This window comes from Coregonus clupeaformis, unplaced genomic scaffold, assembly GCF_020615455.1.
Source record: "Coregonus clupeaformis isolate EN_2021a unplaced genomic scaffold, ASM2061545v1 scaf1258, whole genome shotgun sequence".
Lineage (NCBI taxonomy): Eukaryota > Metazoa > Chordata > Actinopteri > Salmoniformes > Salmonidae > Coregonus > Coregonus clupeaformis.
Window position 1 is genome coordinate 67501 of NW_025534712.1, and position 26845 is coordinate 94345.

The window sequence follows — 26845 nt, forward strand, 5'->3', positions numbered from 1 at the left end:
ATGGACAGTGCGTTTCCCTCAAAATATAGGCAGTACATGCAGCCTTTGTTTTTAGTCTAGGAGACAGTCAATGTCTGTAGTCCATTAGGGCACTATAAAATCCCTTCAATGTTTTGCCTGATTCCGTTAATTCCCAAGTTCCCTTTTCTCCGTTTAGATTTCCCCTTTGACCATTTGTCCCTGTTTTGGCAGGTTTTCGCTCTCAAAAGTACACCTTTTTAATAGCAAAACAGCACAATTGGATGTTCTATGTCCACAACAATGTTTAAACCCTATCAGGTGACCATTTGTGAGGTCTGGGAAAAATGTAAGACATTTAGATTTTGGGGTGTAGTTACCCTTAAATGCAAGCGTGCACCAGAAAGAGACCTTTGTTTGGTTAAGCGGTGTTGCTGTAGAACAAATGGCCACTGGAGTGATGCAAATGATCACGGTATAATTCTGCAAGGCAGGCATAGGCTACTTTGTAGTTAACATTTACTTGCGAAGGTTTTGGGGAAAGCCATTCCTTCCCTACCAGAAGAAGGTTATCATTAGCATCATCGCTAACGGCTACACAAAGTGTAGACATACGCGCGCACCGCACACATGCACACAGACAGGGGCATTCCTGTGCCGTTTCAGAAAGTTCATGGAAATACGAATCACTGATGCATTTTGTTCATGTCTTATGATTGACTTGGGCAAATGAATGCGTTTTCTAACAAGTTGAATAGATTTAGTTGATTTCTTACTAAGTTCAATAAATGTTTGAATATTGTTGAATTTCGGTTTAATGTCTGGATTCCGTGATTCGGTCCGCAACGTCTATTTTATAGGGCCCTAGTCAATGAACTTGTCATAAATCAACATAGGATATGCCCTCTTCCCCCCAACAAGACTCAAAATATATATATATATATATATATTGGAAATGTAAGCAAGGGTTGAGCTTCTTCAGTTTGTGTCACAAAGTGGATACGTTTCTGTGTCCCTTTCAGAGTGAGTGACACATTGACTTTATATAGTGTACCAAGAGTTGTTCCCTAGCTTACGGTCATACCAGCCTGAATACGCCCCTTTCGGTAATTGAGGAAGTGGTTACAGGTGCGGTGGTATTGGAGGAGAAGGAGAGGGAATTGGTTGCTGCGTTTTGAAATCTTTTTTTGTTTGGTTATTTATGTGGAATTTGATTTTTGTTTTGATTTATTAGTAGAGTTGTTTCTCCCCTAGCAGCTTTTGCTGGGGGGGGAAGGAAAGGAGGGAAAAATACAGATATAATTAGTTAATCGGACGGACAACAATGGATACAACGACCTACGCGATGAAACAGACAAAGAGTACTGGACATGGAGGAAAAGTTCCTGATGCACCATCATCGAGGGAAAAGTCCTATGATAAGACTTGTACGGTGGCGGTGGATATCACTGGGGAAAAGAAATTAACGATGATGGAATTGCTGAGAGGGATAAAGGAGGCGTGTGGAACGGTGATAGGGTGCAGATTTAAAGGTGATCAGAAGTATGAGATTACGATGTCCCATGTCCATGGGAAGGAGAGGTTAATGGATGGACTAAAAATCAAATCGTGCACGGTAACGGCGAGGGACATTTCAGCGGATGAGCTGGTGGTGTCCTTCATGAATTTACCAGTGTATATTAGTGACGATACTATCGTGGCAAAATTGGAAGGATGGGGTGTGAAGGCGGTTTCTGGGATTAAGAGGAGATTATGGCCAGGAACAGAGATCGCTGATGGCACAAGATTCTGTAAAGTCCGGTTTACAGACGTGGTGCGCTCACTACCATATTCTACCAAGTTTGAGACGTTGGAGGGGACTGAGTACTTTCGAGTGATACATGACAGGCAAGTTAAAGTGTGCCGAATTTGTATTCAGTCTGGCCACGTAGTACGGGACTGTCCTGATTTTCTATGTCGGAGATGCGGAGCACAAGGGCACTATGCAAGAGAGTGCGTCGAGAGAGAGGAGAGACCATGTAATGGATGTGGGGAGAGAAGAATGCGCTGTACGTGTACTGGGCCAACAGATGGTGAAGACATGGAACAACAGGAGGAGGAGATGGAAGAAGAGAGAGTGGAGGAGGGGGACGTGATGGAGGACGGGGAAAAAGGAGGCAAGGATGGTGGAGGAGGAGGAGATGGTGAATCTACTGCGACAGAGGGGGATGGAATTGGGGCGAGCATGGATGTCGAATTCCTAGATGACTACTGCACAGATGGAAAGGAGCCTGATGGTGGAGGAGGAGGAGGAGGTGAGCAGGAAACGGAAACATCTGAAGGTGAGGGAGATGAAGATAATGGAGGGGTTGTACCTGACACTATTCCTGAAAGTATGGATGTGAAGGGGGAATCCGCGAAGAGGAAGGACTCTGAGAGTGAAGTGTCCGCGGGTGAAGTCCAAAGGGTGAGGGAAGAAGCAAAGGAAAGTAGGAAGAGCAAGATCAAGAAGAAGAAGAAAAAGACTGGGTCTTGATGATGGGAAAAATCAACATATTAATTGTACTTATGGTGAGTGTTGTATCTGTTAATATTAATGGACTAAGGAATATGGGAAAGTTAGAACAGACAGTGAGTCTACTACAGGCTGATATTTTATGCTTCCAAGAGACACACTGGACTGACAGTATGATGGATGGAGTAAGAAAGAGATGGATGGATTTGATTTATTATAATAATGGGGGAGAGGACGTGTGGGGTTGCTATATTAATTAAGAGGGATAGTGTACAGAATATTAGGCAAGTGTATGCGGATAAAGAGGGTAGACTTTTGAGTGTTAAATTTGAATTTCTAAATGTGCAATACACTTTATTGAATGTTTATGCACCTAATAATGAGAGTGACCGAGAAGTATTTTTTAAGGCACTTGAGCAACATTGTGTGGGTAACTGTATATTGGTTGGGGATTTTAACGTTAGATTGACAAAACTGGACACGTCAAGGAGTACTTTGTTGCGCTCTGACATGTCTAGGCGAGTATTGTTGGGGATAATGAAGGATCATTGTCTGAGTGATGTATGGAGGGGAATGCATCCAGGTCAGAGAGTTTTTTCAAGGAGGCAGGTTGTTTTGAAGGTTCTCAGGCAAAGCCGCATAGATTATTGTTTAGCGGCGGAAAATGTTGTGCAATATATACAAAAGATTAGGTATGATTTTAATACATTAAGTGATCATGCCTCTCTTGGTTTCCTGCTGGGTCCTAGTGTGCCTTCTAGAGGGGGTGGTGTATGGTGTTTGAATGCTGAGCTACTAAAAGAAGGAAAATATATTGATATGATTTCTGATTGTATAAATAGAGAAATATTGAGTGATTTTAAAAGTGTTAATATTGGATTGTGGTGGGAGGGTCTAAAAGAGAAGATTAGAGGGTTGAGCATTAAATATGCAAGACGAAGGAATTTTCTTTTAAAGAGGGAGAGGATAGCTTTGAATAAAAGACTAGACATTGAGCTGGGAAAAGTTGATACGGTGGAGGGTTATGATATGGCAGGTTTTATGGAAGCTCAGGCTGCGGTACATAACTTTGAAAAGAGTGCATGTATGGGGGCAATAGTAAGGAGTAGAGTACAGTATGCCATAGAAGGAGAGAAATGTACATCCTTCTTTTTAGGGTTAGAAAAGAAGAAGCAGGCTAGAAACTATATTACAGAAATCGAGAATGAGAGGGGGAGACAGTGAATGATCTGGTGGGGATTTTAGATACAATAGAATGTTTTTATAGTAATCTTTTTAAAAAGAATGCAATGATCAAGGATGTATAGAAGAGGTGTTGAGCTATGTAGATGCCAGAATATCAGAGGATGAAAGACTCATGTGTGACACAGACTTGGCGGTCACAGAGATACGGGAGGCGATTTTGTCTGCTCATAGAAATAAGAGCCCTGGCTCTGATGGGCTGACAAGTGAGTTTTACAAAACATTTGTGGATATACTGGCACCTGTTTTATTAGATGTGTACAAATATATGGAGCAATCTCAGGAAGTCTCGGAGTCGATGGCGACTGGCTTAATAACTATAATATATAAAAACAAGGGAAGTAGGAAAAGATTAGAAAATGTTAGGCCATTATCTATTTTAAATGTAGATTATAAGATCTTAACTAAGGTGCTGGCTAACAGAATTAATAAAGTAATGGGAAGTATTATTTCAGAGACACAGGCTTACAGTGTTCCTGGTAGAGAAATAGCAGACATTATTTGCACTTTAAGGGATGTCATAAGACATATGAAGGGTGAGGGAGGTGTAGTATTGAGCATTGATTTAAATAAAGCTTTTGATAGAGTAGAACATTCATTTCTAATGCAGACGCTTAAAACTTTTGGATTTGGGAGCAGAATGGTGGCCTGGATACAGCTGCTATACGGTGCTGCAGTAAGTAGAGTAAAATGTAACGGGTTACTTACTGATGCTTTCCCATTGGAGAGGTCGGTGAGGCAAGGATGTCCATTGTCTGCGGCCTTATATTGTATGTCGGTTGAGCCTCTGGTGGCTCTCCTTAAAGCAGACCACCAGATCCGAGGCGTTTCTATTCCAGGGGGTGGAGTCAGCATTGTGCAGCAATATGCAGATGACACTACAATTACTGTTAGAGATGTGGAAAGTGTAAATAGAGTGATGGAGTGTTTTGAGCTCTTTGGGAAAGCATCAGGTGCTAAGATTAATGTAGAAAAGACTGAGGTTTTGTATGTGGGGCTAGTGAATGATAATGGGTGTAGGTATCATTTTAAAAGAGCTAATGGCTATTTTAAAGCGTTGGGAGTTATTTTGGGTATTGATGAAAAGGAGGCATGTGATAGGACTTGGGCAGGTGTATTGAATAAAATCAAACAAACACTGGCATTTTGGAGATGGAGGAATTTAAAATTGAAAGGAAAGGTAGTGGTAACAAATTCTTTACTAATATCTAAATGTGTATATGTCATGGATGTGCTTCAGATGCCTGAGTGGGTTTTAAAAGAACTTAATTCTATTGTTTCTAACTTCTTGTGGGATGGCAAAGGGGCTAGAATATCTAGGTCTACACTTGCTGCAGAGTATAAAGATGGGGGTCTAAAATTAGTGGACATAGACGTGAAAAGAAAAGCATTAAGAATTAAAATTATACAGAAGTATTTATATGGGGAGGAAGAATATGGGTGGAAGAGGTTCTTTAGGAATTATTTGTATAATAATGGTGGATGTGAAGAGAGTGGGTTATTAATGATATGGAAAAAGCCTATGTATGAACAAGTTCCTCTGTTTTATCAGGAAGTGTTACGTGCATGGGGAGAATTTCTTCCTCGTGTAAAATATGTGTGTGAACATAAGGATATAATACTGAATCAACCTGTGTTTTTAAATCCCAAAATTATGTTCAATGATGAAGTGTTGTATAATCCCCCTTTTTATGAGGGCTGGACTGAGACTTATTAAAGACTTTGTATATGAAGTTATTCCTGGGTTTCTAAGAGACCAGGCCATTTATGACAATGTGAAGGATGTGGATGATACAGTTTGGAAAGGTACTATATTGAATGGATTTGAACGGGTGAAAAGTAGCATTCCAGCAGAATGGGTTTCTGTCATTAATGGAGATGGAATTTGGGAAGATTTATATGTATTACCGAATTTATATATTGACAATGGGGATAAATGGAAAACATTGTCTAGTGTCAGAACAAATGTTTTTTATAAACAATTACTGGTTACTGACAGGCCTGCTGCTGAGAAGAGGTGGGTAGAACTGTTTCCGAAGATGGATCGAAAAGTATTATGGAAAAACTTATACTTACATGGGAATAAATTGGAATGTGAAAATAACGATTTTAAAATAAGACATAATCGGATATACACAAAAGTAGTGCTGCATCAAATAAATAAAGAAATAAAAAGAGAATGTGATATATGTGGTAAGGCACCAGAAAATTTATTACACTTATTTGTAGAATGTGAGGATTTAAAAGATATGTTTTGTAAAGTAAAGGAAATAATATGTAAAAACTGGGGGAGTGGTTTGTTGGAAAAGAATGCGTGGGAGGAATTGGTTTTATTTGGAGTGGGAGATGAATGTAAAGGGGTTAATGTGAGGTTGTTGAATATTGTTTTGAGTTTTGTTAGGTATGCTATTTTTTGTGGGAGGAATTATGCTTATTTTGAAGGGAGGAGGGTAAGGGTGTGGGGTATTTTTGTAGCTTTGTTTAAGAAGCACATCGATATGTTTTATAGTTATGGATTGGAAGATTTTGATGAACTTTTTGTAGAGGGGAGTGGGTTAATTGCAAGGGTGGATGGTGGAGGAATCACTTATAATTTTTAGAAAGAAATATTTTGATATTTTCTATGTTTATTTTTATTTGACAGGGAGATGCTTTTAAATCTGCCTATTTAATATGTGGAATTTGTTATGTCTTAGTCATGTCTGGTTTTTTGTATACTAGTTTTTGTTTTTATTTCTTTGGGTTCTTTGATTTGATAGGGGGTGAATTGTTCGCCTGCCTATGGTAGAATAGTTTCTAGTGTATGGTTTTTTGTATATAACACTGTACATGGTATAATATAAGTGTATTTGATGAATATTTTACAATAAAAAAAAAAAAATATGCCTGATCTTGTCTGATCTCGGAAGCTAAGCAGGATCTGGCCTGGTTAGTACTTGGATGGGAGACCGCCTGGGAATACCAGGTGCTGTAAGCTTTTGTTCCACAAGAGAGTACTCTTGTGTCATTGAGCAACTGCTTGTATTTATCACCCTAAAAATATCATGTATTTTTATTGGACTAAATGCAGTTTGTATGTGCTGTCCTAACCTGATCAAATTAAATAATATATAGTGCGTTTCCCTGAAAATATAGGCAGTACATTCAGCCTTTGTTTTTCGTCTGTTCATTAAGTTGCACGGAAATACGAATCACTGATACATTTTGTTCAAGTCTTTATATAGTGTACCAAGAGTTGTTCCTTTGCTTACGGCCATACCATCCTGAATATGCCTGATCTCGTCCGATCTCGGAAGCTAAGCAGGATCGGGCCTGGTTTGTACTTGGATGGGTGACTGCCTGGGAAAACCAGGTGCTGTAAGCTTGTGTTCCACAAGAGAATACCCTTGTGTCATTGAGCAACTGCCTTTTATTTATCAGCCTAATAATATCATGTATTTTTATTGGACTAAATGAAAAAAAAGAAAAGAAAAAGAATGCTTGTACCACCTTTTTGAATTCCTGCAGGGTACTTACCAATTGAGAATGAGCATATCTTTATCAACTCTTGCTATTTCCCCAATCCAATTGAATAGTTTTGTTATCCAATGCCGTTAATAACCTAAAATCCTCTAAAGCTTGTGTTAACTCCGTGTAAGGTAACAGGTTAATAACTTATAGTAAATAGTTTGTTCCTTTTGTAAAGTGTACAGACTCATTATCAGTATAGGAAGGGTTAACATAGGTCCTGTATTTTTATCAATTCAAGATCTTATGGGATATTCTATTTCATGGAAAAAACATAACCTGTTTTGCTCAATTTAATTATGTCACTGCTGCAGAAGAAAAAGTATTTGTATTTGTATCCAGGAGGTAAGCTTGGCTTCTCATATGGTGTTGAGTAAAGCTTAAACCATGTATTTAGATCGTAGGTAGGTAGTTTATTTAGGTAGTTATTGTAGGTTTCCGTAGCCAATTATTGTAGGTAAGTATTGTTTACGTATTGTTTAAGTATTGTTACGGCGGAGCCCGGCGAAGCACGAGGCTAGCTAGCTAGCGGGTAGCTACTGGTAACGTTTATTGGTTATTATCTGTTTAGTGCAATGGTGGAGAGTGGTTTCCAATGTTAATGTGCTAGCTAATGTGCTAGCTAGCCAACGTTATTTTTTTTTATTTTATTTTTTTTGCTGCGTTATGAAAGGAACTTGACACGGACATGAATTATCTGTTTTGTGTGTTAACACACTCTTGGTATGCTAGCTAGCTAGCGGGTAGCTACTGGTAACGTTTATTGGTAATTATCTGTTTAGTGCAACGGTGGAGAGTTGTTTCCAATGTTAATGTGCTAGCTAGCCAACGTTTAATTTTTGCTGCGTTACGAAAGAAACTAGACACGGACATGAATTATCTGTTTAGTGTGTTAACACACTCTTGGTAGTTTGTTGTAACCAAGTATTGGTGCTAAACTGTGTGTTATTGGATGCTAGCATGCTAGTTAGCTATGGCGTCATAGCTAGGCATCGTGGGCTGTTGTGGTTAGTTACTGTGGGTTGGCATTGTTGTTCGGCGGTGCCGGGGTAGTACGAAGCTAGCTAGCTAGCCGTTCTTCAAACAAGGTCAACACAGTGGCCATTGCTAGCTAGCCAACAGACACGGACACGAATTATCTGCTTAGTGTGTTAACACACTATTGGTGGTTTGTTGTGACCAAGTGTTGGTGCTAAACTGTGTGTTTTTGGATGCAAGTGTTGGTGCTAAACTGTGTGTTTTTGGATGCTAGCATGCTAGTTAGCTATGGTGTCATAGTTAGCTAGCTGAATAAAGTGGGTTGAGTCTATTCCTTTAAACATTGAACCGCTGTGGTTCACAACAATTCTGATTTCTAAAGGTGGAAGTTGGTAGAGCTTTTGTTCGGGTGGTTCAGTGAAACAATTATAGTTTCTGAGGTAGAAGTTTTTGGTGAGGAAGGCCCTGCTCTCTACTCTCCCAGATGTTTAGTTCATTTCATTCCGATCTCCTCTGCATTATTGTAGCCATTTGCTACAGCCTGTCAACTATGCCTCTGCCTATCCCTGTTCTCTCCTCTCTGCACAGGCTACACAAACGCCCCCACACCGCGTGGCTGCTGCCTCTCTAACCTGGTGGTCCCTGCACGCACCCCACACCTGGAGTTCCAGGTCTCAGGCAGCCTCTGGAACTGCCGTTCTGCTGCCAACAAAGCTGACTTCATCCCAGCCTATGCTAATCTCCAGTCCCTCGACATCCTGGCGCTGACGGAAACATGGATTACCACTGAAAACACTGCTACTCCTACTGCTCTCTCCTCGTCTGACCATGTGTTCTCGCATACCCCGAGAGCATCTGGTCAGAGGGGTGGTGGCACAGGAATCCTCATCTCTCCCAAGTGGACATTCTCAATTTTTCCCCTAACCCATCTGTCTATCTCCTCATTTGAATTCCATGCTGTCACAGTCACTAGCCCATTTAAGCTTAATATCCTTGTCATCTATCGCCCTCCAGGTTCCCTTGGAGAGTTCATCAATGAGTTTGACGCCTTGATAAGTTCCTTTCCTGAGGATGGCTCACCCCTCACAGTTTTGGGGGATTTCAACCTCCCTATGTCCACATTTGACTCATTTCTCTCTGCCTCCTTCTTTCCACTCCTCTCCTCTTTTGACCTCACCCTCTCACCGTCCCCCTACTCACAAGGCAGGCAATACGCTTGACCTCATCTTTACTAGATGCTGCTCTTCTACTAATCTCACTGCAACTCCCCTCCATGTCTCCGACCACTACTTTGTTTCCTTTTCTCTCTCGCTCTCCTCCCACACTACTCACTCTGCCCCTACACAGATGGTAATGCGCCGCCGCAACCTTCGCTCTCTCTCTCCCACTACTCTCTCCTCTTCCATCCTATCATCTCTTCCCTCTGCTCAGTCCTTCTCCCTCCAATCTCCTGATTCTGCCTCCTCAACCCTCCTCTCCTCCCTTTCTGCATCCTTTGACTCTCTGTGTCCCCTATCCTCCCGGCCGGCTCGGTCCTCCCCTCCAGCTCCGTGGCTTGATGACTCATTGCGAGCTCACAGAACAGAGCTCCGGGCAGCGGAGCGGAAATGGAAGAAAACTAAACTCCCTGCCGACCTGGCATCTTTTCACTCCCTCCTCTCTACATTTTCTTCATCTGTTTCTGCTGCTAAGGCCACTTTCTACCACTCTAAATTCCAAGCATCTGCCTCTAACCCTAGGAAGCTCTTTGCCACATTTTCCTCCCTGCTGAATCCTCCCCCCCCGCCCCCTCCTCCTCTCTCTGTGGATGACTTCGTCAACCACTTTGAAAAGAAGGTTGACGACATTCGATCCTCGTTTGTTAAGTCTAATGACACTGCTGGTCCTACTCACACTGCCCTACCCTATGCTTTGACTTCTTTCTCCCCTCTCTCTCCAGATAAAATCCTGCGACTTGTGACTGCAGGCCGCCCAACAACCTGCCCGCTTGACCCCATCCCCTCCTCTCTTCTCCAGACCATCTCCGGTGACCTTCTCCCCTACCTCACATCGCTAATCAACTCATCCTTGACCGCTGGCCATGTCCCTTCCGTCTTCAAGAGAGCGAGAGTTGCTCCCCTTCTCAAAAAACCAACACTCGATCCCACTGATGTCAACAACTACAGACCAGTATCCCTTCTTTCTTTTCTTTCCAAAACTATTGAGCGTGCCGTCTTTAGCCAACTCTCTTGCTATCTCTCTCAGAATGACCTTCTTGATCCAAACCAGTCAGGTTTCAGGACTGGTCATTCAACTGAGACTGCTCTTCTCTGTGTCACGGAGGCTCTCCGCACTGCTAAAGCTAACTCTCTCTCCTCTGCTCTTGTCCTTCTAGACCTGTCTGCTGCCTTTGATACTGTGAACCATCAGATCCTCCTCTCCACCCTCTCCGAGCTGGGCATCTCCGGCGCGGCTCACTCCTGGATTGCGTCCTACCTGACCGGTCGCTCCTACCAAGTGGCGTGGCGAGAAGCTGTCTCCGCACCACGTGCTCTCACCACTGGTGTCCCCCAGGGCTCAGTTCTAGGCCCTCTCCTTTTCTCCCTATACACCAAGTCACTTGGCTCTGTCATATCCTCACATGGCCTCTCCTATCATTGCTACGCTGACGATACACAACTAATCTTCTCCTTTCCCCCTTCTGATAACCAGGTGGCGAATCGCATCTCTGCATGTCTGGCAGACATATCAGTATGGATGACGGATCACCACCTCAAGCTGAACCCTGGCAAGACGGAGCTGCTCTTCCTCCCGGGGAAGGACTGCCCGTTCCATGATCTCGCCATCACGGTTGACAACTCCGCTGTGTCCTCCTCCCAGAGTGCGAAGAGCCTAGGCGTGACCCTGGACAACACCCTGTCGTTCTCCGCCAACATCAAGGCGGTGACCCGCTCCTGCAGGTTCATGCTCTACAACATTCGGAGAGTACGACCCTGCCTTACACAGGAAGCGGCACAGGTCCTAATCCAGGCACTTGTCATCTCCCGTCTGGACTACTGCAACTCGCTGTTGGCTGGCCTCCCTGCCTGTGCCATTAAACCCCTACAACTCATCCAGAATGCCGCAGCCCGTCTGGTGTTCAACCTTCCCAAGTTCTCTCACGTCACCCCCCTCCTCCGCACACTCCACTGGCTTCCAGTTGAAGCTCGCATCCGCTACAAGACCATGGTGCTTGCCTATGGAGCAGTGAGGGGAATGGCACCTCTGTACCTTCGGGCTCTGATCAGTCCCTACGCCCAAACGAGGGCATTGCGTTCATCCACCTCTGGCCTGCTGGCTCCCCTTCCTCTGCGGAAGCATAGTTCCCGCTCAGCCCAGTCAAAACTGTTCGCTGCTCTGGCACCCCAATGGTGGAACAAGCTCCCTCACGACGCCAGGACAGCGGAGTCACTCACCACCTTCCGGAGACATTTGAAACCCCACCTCTTTAAGGAATACCTGGGATAGGATAAAGTAATCCTTATCCCACTGGCTATAGGGTGAACGCACCAATTGGTGAGTCGCTCTGGATAAGAGCGTCTGCTAAATGACGTAAATGTGCCCTTGAGCAAGGCACTTAACCCTAATTGCTCCTGTAAGTCGCTCTGGATAAGAGCGTCTGCTAAATGACTAAAATGTAATGTAATGTAAATGAATACCAGGTGCTGTAAGCTTATTATTCCACTAGAGAGTGCTCTTGTGTCATGGAGCAACTGACTTTTATTTATCACCCTAACAATATCATGTATTTTATTGGACTAAATGCAGTTTGTATGTGCTTCCCTGCCCTGCCCTGATCAAATTAAATAATAGTCAGTGCGTTTCCCTAAAAAAAAATGTGTCATGGAGCAACTGCCTTTTATTTATCACCCTAATAATATCCTGTATTTTTATTGGACTAAATGCAGTTTGTATGTGCTGTCCTAACCTGATCAAATTAAATAATAGACAGTGCGTTTCCCTGAAAATATAGGCAGTACATTCAGCCTTTGTTTTTAGTCTGTTCATTAAGTTGCATGGAAATACGAATCACTGATACATTTTGTTCATTTCTTTATATAGTGTACCAAGAGTTGTTCCTGCGCTTACGGCCATACAATCCTGAATATGCCTGATCTCGTCTGATCTCGGAAGCTAAGCAGGATCGGGCATGGTTAGTGCTTGGATGAGAGACCGCCTGGGAATACCAGTTGCTGTAAGCTATTTGTTCCACTAGATAGTGCTCTTGTGTCATGGAGCAACTGCCTTTTATTTATCACATTAATAATATCATGTATTTTATTGGACTAAATGCAGTTTGTATGTGCTTCCCTGCCCTGCCCTGATCAAATTAAATAATAGTCAGTGCGTTTCCCTAAAAAAAAATGTGTCATGGAGCAACTGCCTTTTATTTATCACCCTAATAATATCCTGTATTTTTATTGGACTAAATGCAGTTTGTATGTGCTGTCCTAACCCGATCAAATTAAATAATAGACAGTGCGTTTCCCTGAAAATATAGGCAGTACATTCAGCCTTTGTTTTTAGTCTGTTCATGAAGTTGCATGGAAATACGAATCACTGATACATTTTGTTCATTTCTTTATATAGTGTACCAAGAGTTGTTCCTGCGCTTACGGCCATACCATCCTGAATATGCCTGATCTCGGAAGCTAAGGAGGATCGGGCCTGGTTAGTACTTGGATGGGAGACCGCCTGGGAATACCAGGTGCTGTAAGGTTTTTGTTCCACTAGAGAGTGCTCTTGTGTCATGGAGCAACTGCCTTTTATTTATCACCCTAATAATATCATGTATTTTATTGGACTAAATGCAGTTTGTATGTGCTGCCCTGCCCTGCCCTGATCAAATTAAATAATAGTCAGTGCGTTTCCCACAAAATACATGTATCATGGAGCAACTGCCTTTTATTTATCACCCTAATAATATCCTGTATTTTTATTGGACTAAATGCAGTTTGTATGTGCTGCCCTGCCCTGCCCTGCCCTGATCAATTTAAGTAATAGACAGTGCGTTTCCCTCAAAATATATGTGTCATGGAGCAACTGCCTTTTATTTATCACCCTAATAATATCATGTATTTTTATTGGACTAAATGCAGTTTGTATTTGCTGCCCTGATCAATTTAAATAATAGACAGTGCGTTTCCCTCAAAATATAGGCAGTACATTCAGCCTTTGTTTTTAGTCGGTTCATTAAGTTACACGGAAATTCGAATCGCTGGTAAATTTTGTTCATGTCTTTATATAGTGTACCAAGAGTTGTTCACTCGCTTACGGCCATACCAGTCTGAATACACCAGATCTCGTCTGATCTCGGAAGCTAAGCAGGATTGGGCCTGGTTAGTGCTTGGATGGGAGACCGCCTTGGAATACCAGGTTCTGTAAGCTTTTGTTCCACTAGAGAGTGCTCTTGTGTCATGGAGCAACTGCCTTTTATTCATCACCCTAATAATATCATGTATTTTATTGGACTAAATGCAGTTTGTATGTGCTGCCCTGCCCTGCCCTGATCAAATTAAATAATAGTCATTGCGTTACCCTCAAAATACATGTATCATGGAGCAACTGCTTTTATTTATCACCCTAATAATATCATGTATTTTTATTGGACTAAATGCAGTTTGTATGTGCTGTCCTAACCTGATCAAATTAAATAATAGACAGTGCGTTTCCCTGAAAATATAGGCAGTACATTCAGCCTTTGTTTTTAGTTGGTTCATTAAGTTGCATGGAAATACGAATCACTGATACATTTTGTTCATGTCTTTATATAGTGTACCAAGAGATGTTCACTCTCTTATGGCCATACCAGCCTGAATACACCCGATCTCGTCAGATCTCGGAAGCTAAGCAGGTTTAGGGCTGGTTAGTACTTGGATGGGGGACCACCTTGGAATACCAGTTGCTGTAAAAGCATGTAAGAAGCTATGACGTGGACTGATAATCTGTGTTATATGCTGAGATGTGAAGATGTGATGTGAAATATGAAGCTATGATATGTAAAATTAAGCTGTGAAGCTATGAGATGTGAAGATGTGATGTGAAATATGAAGCTATGATATGTAAAAATAAGCTGTGAAGCTATGAGATGTGAAGATGTGATGTGAAATATGAAGCTATGATATGTAAAATAAGCTGTGAAGCTATGAGATGTGAAGATGTGATGTGAAATATGAAGCTATGATATGTAAAAAATAAGCTGTGAAGCTATGAGATGTGAAGATGTGATGTGAAATATGAAGCTATGATATGTAAAAATAAGCTGTGAAGCTATGAGATGTGAAGATGTGATGTGAAATATGAAGCTATGATATGTAAAAAAATAAGCTGTAAAGCTATGATGGGTTATTTAAAAAAAAAAAAAAAAAAAAAATACACCTGATCTCGTTTGATCTCGGAAGCTAAGCAGGTTTGGGCCTGGTTAGTACTTGGATTGGAGACCGCCTGGGAATACCAGGTGCTGTAATCTTTTTGTTCCGCTAGAGAGTGCTCTTGTGTCATGGAGCAACTGCCTTTTATTTATCACCCTAAAAATATCATGTATTTTTATTGGACTAAATGCAGATTGTATTTGCTGTCCTAACCTGATCAAATTAAATAATAGACAGTGCGTTTCCCTGAAAATATAGGCAGTACATTCAGCCTTTGTTTTTAGTCGGTTCATTAAGTTGCATGGAAATACGAATCACTGATACATTTTGTTCATGTCTTTATATAGTGTACCAAGAGTTATTCCTGCGCTTACGTCCATACCAGCCTGAATATGCCTGATCTCGTCCGATCTCGGAAGCTAAGCAGGATCGGGCCTGCTTAGTACTTGGATGGGAGACCGCCTGGGAATACCAGGTGCTGTAAGTTTTTTGTTCCACTAGTGAGTACTCTTGTGTCATGGAGCAACTTCCTTTTATATATCATCCTAATAATATCATGTAATTGTATTGGACTAAATGCAGTTTGTATGTGCTGCCCTGCCCTGGTCAAATTAAATAATAGACAAAGCGTTTCCCTCCTTCAGGCTCTGATCAGTCCCTACACCCAAACGAGGGCATTGCGTTCATCCACCTCTGGCCTGCTGGCTCCCCTTCCTCTGCGGAAGCATAGCTCCCGCTCAGCCCAGTCAAAACTGTTCGCTGCTCTGGCACCCCAATGGTGGAACAAGCTCCCTCACGACGCCAGGACAGCGGAGTCACTCACCACCTTCCGGAGACATTTGAAACCCCACCTCTTTAAGGAATACCTGGGATAGGATAAAGTATTCCTTCTAACCCCCCCCGCCCCAAATTGTAAAGTGGTTATCCCACTGGCTATAGGGTGAACGCACCAATTTGTGAGTCGCTCTGGCTAAGAGCGTCTGCTAAATGACGTTAATGTGCCCTTGAGCAAGGCACTTAACCCTAATTGCTCCTGTAAGTCGCTCTGGATAAGAGCGTCTGCTAAATGACTAAAATGTAAATGTAAATGTAAAATATAGGCAGTACATTCAGCCTTTGTTTTTAGTCAGTTCATTAAGTTGCACGGAAATTCGAATCGCTGGTAAATTTTGTTCATGTCTTTATATAGTGTACCAAGAGATGTTCCTGCGCTTATGGCCATACCATCCTGAATATGCCTGATCTCGTCTGATCTCGGAAGCTAAGCAGGATTGGACGTGGTTAGTACTTGGATAGGAGACCGCCTGGGAATACCAGGTGCTGTAAGCTTTTTGTTCCACTGGAGAGTACTCTTGTGTCATGGAGGAACTGCCTTTTATATATCACCCTAATAATATCATGTAATTTTATTGGACTAAATGCAGTTTGTATGTGCTGCCCTGCCCTGCCCTGATCAATTTAAATAATAGACAGTGCGTTTCCCTCAAAATATATGTGTCATGGAGCAACTGCCTTTTATTTATCACCCTAATAATATCATGTATTTTTATTGGACTAAATGCAGTTTGTATGTGCTGCCCTGCCCTGGTCAAAATTAAATAATAGACAAAGCGTTTCCCTCAAAATATAGGCAGTACATTCAGTTTTTGTTTTTAGTCGGTTCATTAAGTTGCACGGAAATTCGAATCGCTGGTCAATTTTGTTAATTTCTTTATATAGTGAATCAAGAGTTGTTCCTGTACTTACTGCCATACCAGCCTGAATACACCCCTTTCGGTAATTGAGGAAGTGGTTACAGGTGCGGTGGTATTGGAGGAGAAGGAGAGGGAATTGGTTGCTGCGTTTTGAAATCTTTTTTTGTTTGGTTATTTATGTGGAATTTGATTTTTGTTTTGATTTATTAGTAGAGTTGTTTCTCCCCTAGCAGCTTTTGCTGGGGGGGGAAGGAAAGGAGGGGAAAATACAGATATAATTAGTTAATCGGACGGACAACAATGGATACAACGACCTACGCGATGGAACAGACAAAGAGTACTGGACATGGAGGAAAAGTTCCTGATGCACCATCATCGAGGGAAAAGTCCTATGATAAGACTTGTACGGTGGCGGTGGATATCACTGGGGAAAAGAAATTAACGATGATGGAATTGCTGAGAGGGATAAAGGAGGCGTGTGGAACGGTGATAGGGTGCAGATTTAAAGGTGATCAGAAGTATGAGATTACGATGTCCCATGTCCATGGGAAGGAGAGGTTAATGGATGGACTAAAAATCAAATCGTGCACGGTAATGGCGAGGGACATTTCAGCGGATGAGCTGGTGGTGTCCTTCATGAATTTACCAGTGTATATTAGTGACGATACTATCGTGGCAAAATTGGAAGGATGGGGTGTGAAGGCGGTTTCTGGGATTAAGAGGAGATTATGGCCAGGAACAGAGATCGCTGATGGCACAAGATTCTGTAAAGTCCGGTTTACAGACGTGGTGCGCTCACTACCATATTCTACCAAGTTTGAGACGTTGGAGGGGACTGAGTACTTTCGAGTGATACATGACAGGCAAGTTAAAGTGTGCCGAATTTGTATTCAGTCTGGCCACGTAGTACGGGACTGTCCTGATTTTCTATGTCGGAGATGCGGAGCACAAGGGCACTATGCAAGAGAGTGCGTCGAGAGAGAGGAGAGACCATGTAATGGATGTGGGGAGAGAAGAATGCGCTGTACGTGTACTGGGCCAACAGATGGTGAAGACATGGAACAACAGGAGGAGGAGATGGAAGAAGAGAGAGTGGAGGAGGGGGACGTGATGGAGGACGGGGAAAAAGGAGGCAAGGATGGTGGAGGAGGAGGAGATGGTGAATCTACTGCGACAGAGGGGGATGGAATTGGGGCGAGCATGGATGTCGAATTCCTAGATGACTACTGCACAGATGGAAAGGAGCCTGATGGTGGAGGAGGAGGAGGAGGTGAGCAGGAAACGGAAACATCTGAAGGTGAGGGAGATGAAGATAATGGAGGGGTTGTACCTGACACTATTCCTGAAAGTATGGATGTGAAGGGGGAATCCGCGAAGAGGAAGGACTCTGAGAGTGAAGTGTCCGCGGGTGAAGTCCAAAGGGTGAGGGAAGAAGCAAAGGAAAGTAGGAAGAGCAAGATCAAGAAGAAGAAGAAAAAAGACTGGGTCTTGATGATGGGAAAAATCAACATATTAATTGTACTTATGGTGAGTGTTGTATCTGTTAATATTAATGGACTAAGGAATATGGGAAAGTTAGAACAGACAGTGAGTCTACTACAGGCTGATATTTTATGCTTCCAAGAGACACACTGGACTGACAGTATGATGGATGGAGTAAGAAAGAGATGGATGGATTTGATTTATTATAATAATGGTGGGGAGAGGACGTGTGGGGTTGCTATATTAATTAAGAGGGATAGTGTACAGAATATTAGGCAAGTGTATGCGGATAAAGAGGGTAGACTTTTGAGTGTTAAATTTGAATTTCTAAATGTGCAATACACTTTATTGAATGTTTATGCACCTAATAATGAGAGTGACCGAGAAGTATTTTTTAAGGCACTTGAGCAACATTGTGTGGGTAACTGTATATTGGTTGGGGATTTTAACGTTAGATTGACAAAACTGGACACGTCAAGGAGTACTTTGTTGCGCTCTGACATGTCTAGGCGAGTATTGTTGGGGATAATGAAGGATCATTGTCTGAGTGATGTATGGAGGGGAATGCATCCAGGTCAGAGAGTTTTTTTCAAGGAGGCAGGTTGTTTTGAAGGTTCTCAGGCAAAGCCGCATAGATTATTGTTTAGCGGCGGAAAATGTTGTGCAATATATACAAAAGATTAGGTATGATTTTAATACATTAAGTGATCATGCCTCTCTTGGTTTCCTGCTGGGTCCTAGTGTGCCTTCTAGAGGGGGTGGTGTATGGTGTTTGAATGCTGAGCTACTAAAAGAAGGAAAATATATTGATATGATTTCTGATTGTATAAATAGAGAAATATTGAGTGATTTTAAAAGTGTTAATATTGGATTGTGGTGGGAGGGTCTAAAAGAGAAGATTAGAGGGTTGAGCATTAAATATGCAAGACGAAGGAATTTTCTTTTAAAGAGGGAGAGGATAGCTTTGAATAAAAGACTAGACATTGAGCTGGGAAAAGTTGATACGGTGGAGGGTTATGATATGGCAGGTTTTATGGAAGCTCAGGCTGCGGTACATAACTTTGAAAAGAGTGCATGTATGGGGGCAATAGTAAGGAGTAGAGTACAGTATGCCATAGAAGGAGAGAAATGTACATCCTTCTTTTTAGGGTTAGAAAAGAAGAAGCAGGCTAGAAACTATATTACAGAAATCGAGAATGAGAGGGGGGGAGACAGTGAATGATCTGGTGGGGATTTTAGATACAATAGAATGTTTTTATAGTAATCTTTTTAAAAAAGAATGCAATGATCAAGGATGTATAGAAGAGGTGTTGAGCTATGTAGATGCCAGAATATCAGAGGATGAAAGACTCATGTGTGACACAGACTTGGCGGTCACAGAGATACGGGAGGCGATTTTGTCTGCTCATAGAAATAAGAGCCCTGGCTCTGATGGGCTGACAAGTGAGTTTTACAAAACATTTGTGGATATACTGGCACCTGTTTTATTAGATGTGTACAAATATATGGAGCAATCTCAGGAAGTCTCGGAGTCGATGGCGACTGGCTTAATAACTATAATATATAAAAACAAGGGAAGTAGGAAAAGATTAGAAAATTTTAGGCCATTATCTATTTTAAATGTAGATTATAAGATCTTAACTAAGGTGCTGGCTAACAGAATTAATAAAGTAATGGGAAGTATTATTTCAGAGACACAGGCTTACAGTGTTCCTGGTAGAGAAATAGCAGACATTATTTGCACTTTTAAGGGATGTCATAAGACATATGAAGGGTGAGGGAGGTGTAGTATTGAGCATTGATTTAAATAAAGCTTTTGATAGAGTAGAACATTCATTTCTAATGCAGACGCTTAAAACTTTTGGATTTGGGAGCAGAATGGTGGCCTGGATACAGCTGCTATACGGTGCTGCAGTAAGTAGAGTAAAATGTAACGGGTTACTTACTGATGCTTTCCCATTGGAGAGGTCGGTGAGGCAAGGATGTCCATTGTCTGCGGCCTTATATTGTATGTCGGTTGAGCCTCTGGTGGCTCTCCTTAAAGCAGACCACCAGATCCGAGGCGTTTCTATTCCAGGGGGTGGAGTCAGCATTGTGCAGCAATATGCAGATGACACTACAATTACTGTTAGAGATGTGGAAAGTGTAAATAGAGTGATGGAGTGTTTTGAGCTCTTTGGGAAAGCATCAGGTGCTAAGATTAATGTAGAAAAGACTGAGGTTTTGTATGTGGGGCTAGTGAATGATAATGGGTGTAGGTATCATTTTAAAAGAGCTAATGGCTATTTTAAAGCGTTGGGAGTTATTTTGGGTATTGATGAAAAGGAGGCATGTGATAGGACTTGGGCAGGTGTATTGAATAAAATCAAACAAACACTGGCATTTTGGAGATGGAGGAATTTAAAATTGAAAGGAAAGGTAGTGGTAACAAATTCTTTACTAATATCTAAATGTGTATATGTCATGGATGTGCTTCAGATGCCTGAGTGGGTTTTAAAAGAACTTAATTCTATTGTTTCTAACTTCTTGTGGGATGGCAAAGGGGCTAGAATATCTAGGTCTACACTTGCTGCAGAGTATAAAGATGGGGGTCTAAAATTAGTGGACATAGACGTGAAAAGAAAAGCATTAAGAATTAAAATTATACAGAAGTATTTATATGGGGAGGAAGAATATGGGTGGAAGAGGTTCTTTAGGAATTATTTGTATAATAATGGTGGATGTGAAGAGAGTGGGTTATTAATGATATGGAAAAAGCCTATGTATGAACAAGTTCCTCTGTTTTATCAGGAAGTGTTACGTGCATGGGGAGAATTTCTTCCTCGTGTAAAATATGTGTGTGAACATAAGGATATAATACTGAATCAACCTGTGTTTTTAAATCCCAAAATTATGTTCAATGATGAAGTGTTGTATAATCCCCCTTTTTATGAGGGCTGGACTGAGACTTATTAAAGACTTTGTATATGAAGTTATTCCTGGGTTTCTAAGAGACCAGGCCATTTATGACAATGTGAAGGATGTGGATGATACAGTTTGGAAAGGTACTATATTGAATGGATTTGAACGGGTGAAAAGTAGCATTCCAGCAGAATGGGTTTCTGTCATTAATGGAGATGGAATTTGGGAAGATTTATATGTATTACCGAATTTATATATTGACAATGGGGATAAATGGAAAACATTGTCTAGTGTCAGAACAAATGTTTTTTATAAACAATTACTGGTTACTGACAGGCCTGCTGCTGAGAAGAGGTGGGTAGAACTGTTTCCGAAGATGGATCGAAAAGTATTATGGAAAAACTTATACTTACATGGGAATAAATTGGAATGTGAAAATAACGATTTTAAAATAAGACATAATCGGATATACACAAAAGTAGTGCTGCATCAAATAAATAAAGAAATAAAAAGAGAATGTGATATATGTGGTAAGGCACCAGAAAATTTATTACACTTATTTGTAGAATGTGAGGATTTAAAAGATATGTTTTGTAAAGTAAAGGAAATAATATGTAAAAACTGGGGGAGTGGTTTGTTGGAAAAGAATGCGTGGGAGGAATTGGTTTTATTTGGAGTGGGAGATGAATGTAAAGGGGTTAATGTGAGGTTGTTGAATATTGTTTTGAGTTTTGTTAGGTATGCTATTTTTTGTGGGAGGAATTATGCTTATTTTGAAGGGAGGAGGGTAAGGGTGTGGGGTATTTTTGTAGCTTTGTTTAAGAAGCACATCGATATGTTTTATAGTTATGGATTGGAAGATTTTGATGAACTTTTTGTAGAGGGGAGTGGGTTAATTGCAAGGGTGGATGGTGGAGGAATCACTTATAATTTTTAGAAAGAAATATTTTGATATTTTCTATGTTTATTTTTATTTGACAGGGAGATGCTTTTAAATCTGCCTATTTAATATGTGGAATTTGTTATGTCTTAGTCATGTCTGGTTTTTTGTATACTAGTTTTTTGTTTTTATTTCTTTGGGTTCTTTGATTTGATAGGGGGTGAATTGTTCGCCTGCCTATGGTAGAATAGTTTCTAGTGTATGGTTTTTTGTATATAACACTGTACATGGTATAATATAAGTGTATTTGATGAATATTTTACAATAAAAAAAAAATAAAAAAAAATAAAAAAAATACGCCCAATCTCGTCTGATCTCGGAAGCTAAGCAGGGTCGGGCCAGGTCAGTACTTGGATGGGAGACCGCCTGGGAATACCAGGTTCTGAAAGCTTTTTGTTCCACTAGATAGTGCTCTTGTGTCATGGAGCAACTGCCTTTTATTTATCACATTAATAATATCATGTATTTTATTGGACTAAATGCAGTTTGTATGTGCTGCCCTGCCCTGCCCTGATCAAATTAAATAATAGTCAGTGCGTTTCCCTCAAAATACATGTATCTTGGAGCAACTGCCTTTTATTTATCACCCTAATAATATCATGTATTTATATTGGACTAAATGCAGTTTGTATGTGCTGCCCTGCCCTGCCCTGATCAAATTAAATAATAGACAGTGCGTTTCTCTCAAAATGGATGTGTCATGGAGCAACTGCCTTTTATTTATCACCCTAATAATATCATGTATTTTTATTGGACTAAATTCAGTTTGTATGTGCTGACCTGCCCTGCCCTGATCAATTTAAATAATAGAGAGTGCGTTTCCCTCAAAATATATGTGTCATGGAGCAACTGCCTTTTATTTATCACCCTAATAATATCATGTATTTTTATTGGACTAAATGCAGTTTGTATGTGCTGCCCTGCCCTGGTCAAATTAAATAATAGACAAAGCGTTTCCCTCAAAATATAGGCAGTACATTCAGCCTTTGTTTTTAGTCGGTTCATTAAGTTGCACGGAAATTCGAATCACTGGTAAATTTTGTACATGTCTTTATATAGTGTACCAAGAGTTGTTTACTCGCTTATGGCCATACCAGCCTGAATACACCTGATCTCGTTTGATCTCGGAAGCTAAGCAGGTTTGGACCTGGTTAGTACTTGGATTGGAGACCGCCTGTGAATACCAGGTGCTGTAAGCTTTTTGTTCCGCTAGAGAGTGCTCTTGTGTCATGGAGCAACTGCCTTTTATTTATCACCCTAAAAATATCATGTATTTTTATTGGACTAAATGCAGATTGTATTTGCTGTCCTAACCTGATCAAATTAAATAATAGACAGTGCGTTTCCCTGAAAATATAGGCAGTACATTCAGCCTTTGTTTTTAGTTGGTTCATTAAGTTGCATGGAAATACGAATCACTGATACATTTTGTTCATGTCTTTATATAGTGTACCAAGAGTTGTTCCTGCGCTTACGGCCATACCAGCCTGAATACACCCCTTTTTGGAATTTCAGGAAGTGGATGAGCGGCAGGTGTCTGAGTGCTTGAGAGAGGATATCGTTTGTTTGGAGGTTTTTTTTTATTTATAAGTTTGAAAGTTTGTGTGTGATTGTAGTTGATTTTCTTTGAAACTTTTTTGTTATTATCCCCCATCGGCGTGAGCTGTTTGGGGGATATTGATTAAAATAACCGGATGGACAACATGGCGTCAACATCAAGAATACAAACGACGACGAGAAAGGACAACAGTGAAATCAGAATTTCAAATGAAGAACTGAAGAAAAGAAAGTATGAGAAGGAACTGACGGTGAACGTGGAAATAATTGGAGAAGGGAAAATAACAACGATGGAATTGCTGAGAGGAATAAGGGAAGTTTGTGGAACAATACTTGGATGTAGAATGAGAGACGGAAATAAGTATGAAATAACAATGTCTCATGTAAAGGGAAAAGAAAGACTAATGGACGGGCTAAAGATAAAGAACTGTCAAATCATGGCTAAAGAGCTAGGGAACGATGAGCTTGTGGTGTCCTTTTTAACTTGCCTGCATACATTACAGATGGGGAGATATATGAGAAACTAAGAGGCTGGAAAGTGAAGGCGACCACGCCAATCAAGAGGAGGATGTGGCCAGGAACAGACATTGTAGACGGGACGAGATTTTGCAAGGTGAAGTTCACAGACAATGTGCAATCCTTGCCATATTCTACCAAATTTAACACTGTCGAGGGATTTGAATATTTTCGTGTAATCCATGACAATCAAGTGAAGGTATGTAGACTATGTATTCAGCCGGGGCACATACTTAAGGAATGTCCAGAATTCACTTGCCATAAATGTAGTGAACAAGGGCATTATGCCAGAGAATGTTTGAACATAGGTAATGTGTGTGAAATGTGTGACAGACCGAAAGTTAGATGTAGCTGTAAGAAGGGAAAAGATCACTTACTTTTGCAAACAATGGACCTCACTTCTGAGGAAGAGGAGGGGAGTGTGTTTATGGAAGGAGAAAAAGAGAGTGACATGGGGAGTGTGACTTCAGAGACAGTGGCAGATATGCCTGAAGAGCCTGTAATGTCTTCTGGCAAAACACGAGACGCAGTTTTGGTCTCTGCTGCTGACAAGGTGGAACAGCAGCACATGATGGGTGAAATACATACACAGGTAGAGATGGTGCAAGGTGCTTCTCAGGTGCCTGAGCCAGTTTCAAGCGTGTGTAAAAATGACACCAAAGAGCGAGCTGGGTCCACTGAAGTCACTGGCACTGTTAAAGCGCACTTTTCAAAAGGCTTCCCTGCCGCTCCAAATCAGGAGACGGAGGATGAAATAGATAGTGAGGATCATCAGTTGTTTGCAAAAAATAAGAGGTCATTGTCGAAAACTAGGGAGATGATGGGATTTGGAAAAAAGAAAAAGTAGGTTTTGAAAGGACTTGTTTTGCTCTGATTATACCTCTGCACACATTACTAATGATTACAGTCGCATCCCTAAATGGTAACAGTTTGAGAAACATGAGCAAATTTGAGCAGGTTTTAGTGTCTGTTAAGGCAGACATGTTGTGTTTTCAAGAGACCAATTGGACAGATTCCAAAATACAGGAGATTAAGAGTAAATGGTCTGATTTAATTTTTTGTAGTCATGGAAGTGATAAAACATGTGGTGTGGCTATTTTGATAAAAAACGATGTGGTTCAAAATGTAAAACAAATATATGCTGACAATGATGGCAGACTTATTGCAATTGAATTTGAAGTGCAAAATGTAGTTTTTCGTTTAATCAATGTTTATGCTTCAAACATTGAATCTGAAAGGAGAGAAATGTTTCACAACTTAAAAACACTGTGCTCAGAAAACTGTATATTGATAGGAGACTTTAATGTGAGGTGTAGTAGAATGGATGCCTCTAGTTGTGCTAGATTCAGATATGACTCTTCTAGAAATGCATTATGGAAACTTATGAATGAGGAGAATCTAGTAGATATATGGAGGGCTGAAAATCCAAACAGAAGAGTGTTTTCTAGAAGGCAGGTGGTGCTAAAGGAATTAAAACAAAGCAGAATTGATTTATGTCTAGCAAAACAAGAATTGGTGCAGCATGTTAAGAAGATGTCATATAACTTTACAGCATATAGTGATCACGCAGTAATGTCATTTCAAATGGGTTTTGGTGTGGAGAGGAGAGGGGGAGGTGTCTGGTGTTTAAATGCCAGTCTGTTAAAGGAGGAAGGATATAGAAATGAAATTGTTGAATGTATTAATGATGAAATGTCTAATGTACTGTTAAAAGAGAATGTGTGTTTATGGTGGGAGGAAGTGAAAGGAAAAGTAAAAAACAGGAGTATTAGGTATGCTAGAAATCACAACCGTTTAGATAAGCAGAAAGAAACAATGCTTAGAAATAGGATGTTGCATGAACTTGAAAAGGCTGATACTGATCCAGACTATGATGTTGTGAATTATTTGAAAATCCATGTAGAGCTGGGTCGTTATGAAAAAAAGAAATGTTTGGGTGCTATTGTTAGGAGTAGGGCACAGTACGCTTTGGAGGGAGAGAAATGTACATCCTTTTTTTTTTTTTTTTTAAAAAGAAAACAAACTAAGAGTTACATTGTAGAGTTGGAAAATGAAAAAGGTGTAAAGGTAAACGATTTTGTTGAGATCTTAGATACAGTTGAATCCTTTTACAGAAATCTTTACAAAAAGAATGATGTAGATAAAGTATGTGTTGAAAAAGTGCTGGATACAATTAGTGCCAAAGTATCTCAGGTAGATAGAATGATGTGTGATGAAGAGATTTCGATTATGGAAATCAAGGAAGCAATTGTTAACACTCAAGGCAATAAAAGTCCGGGTTTGGATGGTTTAACAAATGAGTTCTATAAAGTCTTTGTAGATATTTTGGCACCCATTTTAGGGAAGGTGTTTCATTATATGGAAGAGAATAAGGAAATCCCTGAGTCTATGTCAACTGGTATGTTAACGATTTTATTCAAGAATAGGGGCAGTAGATTCAAGTTAGAAAATTATAGGCCTATTAGTCTTCTAAATTCCGATTATAAGATATTGACTAAAGTGTTAGCGAATAGGATGAAAAAGGTGATTGGGAGTATTATTGCATCAACACAAGCCTACGGTATACCTGGAAGAGATGTTGCAGATGTAATTTGTACAATTAGAGATGTTGTTAATCAAATGAAAAATGAAGGCGGTATAGTATTAAGTTTGGATTTTAACAAAGCCTTTGATAGAGTGGAGCATAGCTTCCTATTACAGACTATGGAGAGGTTTGGTTTTGGGCCAAAGTTTGTAGCTTGGATCAACCTGTTGTACAGCGGGGCTAAAAGTTGTGTCAAATGTAACGGAGTGGTAACAGATACTTTTCCTGTAGAGAGGTCAGTAAGGCAGGGCTGTCCTTTGTCAGCTCTGTTGTACAGTATTTCTACAGAACCGTTAGCTACTTTAATAAATAGTAATAAAGAGGTAAGGGGGTGTCGGAATCCCAGGTGGTGGTATCAGTGTTGTACATCAGTACGCTGATGACACTACTTGCACTGTGAAAGATATAGGAAGCATTGGAAGCATTATGAGAATCATAGATATATATGGTAAGGCATCGGGCGCTAAAGTTAATATAGAGAAGACTGAAATAATGTTTGTTGGGGATATCGATGCAAATAAGTGTGAGATTCCATTCAAGATAGCAAAGGAGTTTATTAAAGTGCTGGGAGTAAACATTGGTGTAAAGGAGAAAGAGGCAAAA

The 26845-nt window shown here is 40.8% G+C and overlaps 5 non-coding genes and 3 pseudogenes across 5 annotated transcripts; all 8 read left to right on the forward strand.

The window, feature by feature from the left end:
• The first annotated feature begins 6939 nt into the window (after window positions 1-6939).
• On the forward strand, window positions 6940-7058 carry LOC121565853. Its single transcript, XR_006000703.1, has one exon. It is a non-coding gene; the product is annotated as a 5S ribosomal RNA (ribosomal RNA).
• Window positions 7059-12280: 5222 nt separating this feature from the next.
• Window positions 12281-12399, forward strand: LOC121565849 (annotated as a pseudogene).
• A 409-nt stretch (window positions 12400-12808) lies between these two features.
• LOC121565850 lies at window positions 12809-12917 on the forward strand (annotated as a pseudogene).
• A 549-nt stretch (window positions 12918-13466) lies between these two features.
• On the forward strand, window positions 13467-13585 carry LOC121565841 (annotated as a pseudogene).
• Window positions 13586-13992: 407 nt separating this feature from the next.
• LOC121565834 lies at window positions 13993-14111 on the forward strand. Its single transcript, XR_006000696.1, has one exon. It is a non-coding gene; the product is annotated as a 5S ribosomal RNA (ribosomal RNA).
• Window positions 14112-14936: 825 nt separating this feature from the next.
• On the forward strand, window positions 14937-15055 carry LOC121565839. The gene has a single exon (XR_006000701.1). It is a non-coding gene; the product is annotated as a 5S ribosomal RNA (ribosomal RNA).
• A 723-nt stretch (window positions 15056-15778) lies between these two features.
• LOC121565835 lies at window positions 15779-15897 on the forward strand. Its single transcript, XR_006000697.1, has one exon. It is a non-coding gene; the product is annotated as a 5S ribosomal RNA (ribosomal RNA).
• Window positions 15898-22665: 6768 nt separating this feature from the next.
• LOC123486535 lies at window positions 22666-22784 on the forward strand. Its single transcript, XR_006659406.1, has one exon. It is a non-coding gene; the product is annotated as a 5S ribosomal RNA (ribosomal RNA).
• Window positions 22785-26845: the final 4061 nt, after the last annotated feature.